Raw genomic sequence first — 2111 nt, forward strand, 5'->3', positions numbered from 1 at the left:
ACTGCCTCAAAATATTTTTAAAAAACCGATAAGCACCTGCTTAGGCAAATGCAGGGACTGGGGTTTGATCCCTGGTACCACATGCCATGCCAGCCCTGCTCCCCAGGCCTGCTGAGCCAGCCACTGAGTCCCAGCACGGTGGCACGCCTGTAATCCCAGCACTGGGGAGGCCGAAAACAGGAGGATCATTACGAGTCTGAGCTGTGCAGTGAAACCTTGTACCAAATACATAAAAATATATATTAAAAAAAAGACCGACCGACTGACAGGAAGGACGGGAGGCAGCAAGATGGCGCAGACTCAGGGCACCAGGAGGAAAGTCTGTTACTACTATGACAGGGATGTTGGAAATTACTATTGTGGACAAGGCCATCCAAGGAAGCCTCACCAAATCCGCATGACTCACAATCTGCTGCTCAGCTATGGCCTCTACGGAAAGATGGAAATCTATCGCCCTCACAAGGCCAGTGCTGAGGAGACGACCAAGTACCACAGCGATGACGACATTAAGTTCTTGTGCTCCGTCCATCCAGATAGCATGTCTGAGTACAGCAAGCAGACGCAGAGATTCAATGTTGGTGAGGACTGTCCAGTATCTGATGGCCCATTTGAGTTCTGTCAGCTGTCCACTGGTGGCGCTGTAGCAAGTGCTGTGAAACATAATAAGCAGCAGAGGGACATCACTATGAATTGGGCCAGGGGCCTGCACCATGCAAAGAAGTCCGAGGCATCTGGCTTCTGTTACGTCAGTGATTTCATCTTGGCCATCCTGGAACTGCTTACATATCACCGGAGAGTGCTATAACTTCACGCTGATATTCACCATGGCAATGGTGTGGAAGAGGCCTTCTTACCACAGACTGGGACATGACTGTATCCTTTCATAAATACAGAGAGTACTTTCCAGGAACTGGGAACCTACAAGATACTGAGGCTGGCAAAGGCAAGTATAATGCTGTTAACTACCCACTCTGAGATGGGATTGATGAGGAGTTCTATGAAGACATTTTCAAGCTGGTCATGTCCAAAGTAATGACCAACCTGGTGCGGTGGTCTTACAGTGTGGCTCAGACTGCCTCTCTGGGGATTGGCTGGGTTGCTGCAATCTGATCATCAAAGGACATGCCAAGTGTGTGGAATTTGTCAAAAAGCTCCACCCTGCCTATGCTGATGCTTGGGGAAGGTGGCTATACCATTTGGAATGTTGCCTGGTGCTGGACACACAAAACAGCTGTGGCCCTAGACACAGAGATCCCTAACAAACTCCCATACAATGACTACTTGGAATACTTTGGACCAGATTTCAAGCTTCACATCAGTCCTTCCAACATGACTAACCAGAACACTAATGAGTACCTGGAGAAGATCAAGCAGCAGCTCTCTGAGAACCTGAGAATGCTGCCCCACACACCTGGGGTTCAAATGCAGGCAATTCCTGAGGATGCCGTTCCCAAGGAGAGTGGTGATAAGGACGAAGAAGACCCTGGCAAGCACACCTCAATGTGTTCCTCTGGCAAGCGAACTGTCTGTGAGGAAGAGTTCTCTGACTTAGATGAGAAGGGTGAAGGTGGCCGCAAGAACTCTTCCAACCTCAAGAAATACAAAAGAGTCAAAACAGAAAATGAGAAAGAGAAAGACCCAGAAGAGAGGAAAGAGGTAACAGAAGTGGAAAAGACCAAGGAGGAGAAGCCAGAAGCCACAGCAGTCAAAGAGGAGGCCAAGCTGGCCTAAGCAGCCCTCTCTAACTCAGGCTTCTTGCCATGTCCCCTAATTTTCTCCCTCCAACCCTTCAGATTTTATATTTTCTATTTCTTTGCATATTTATATAAAAATGTATTAAATATAAATGTCCCCAGGGACTACAGAGGAGCCAGGGCCCCGGAGTGCAGGGCAGCTACACTGAGGGAACTTTTCTAGCAGCAATGAAGTCCTAGTTTTAAGTCAGGTAGGCGCTTATGCCACTGAGCTGTCTCCCCAGCCCCTACTTTTAAGTCATAAAGAGTACAGATCTGATGGAAGTGATGAAGCCATAAGATGAAATCCAGACGTGCCGAGGGCCTGTTCAGTAGCTCTGGAATGGACCCATATTAAGTGTTCTGAAGGGGTGGCTG

The 2111-nt window shown here is 48.4% G+C and overlaps 1 pseudogene; it reads left to right on the top strand.

Annotated features, from left to right (window-relative positions):
- Positions 1 to 289: 289 nt before the first annotated feature.
- LOC101579189 lies at positions 290 to 1731 on the top strand (annotated as a pseudogene).
- Positions 1732 to 2111: the final 380 nt, after the last annotated feature.

This window comes from Octodon degus, unplaced genomic scaffold (assembly GCF_000260255.1).
Source record: "Octodon degus isolate 3935 unplaced genomic scaffold, OctDeg1.0 scaffold00080, whole genome shotgun sequence".
Lineage (NCBI taxonomy): Eukaryota > Metazoa > Chordata > Mammalia > Rodentia > Octodontidae > Octodon > Octodon degus.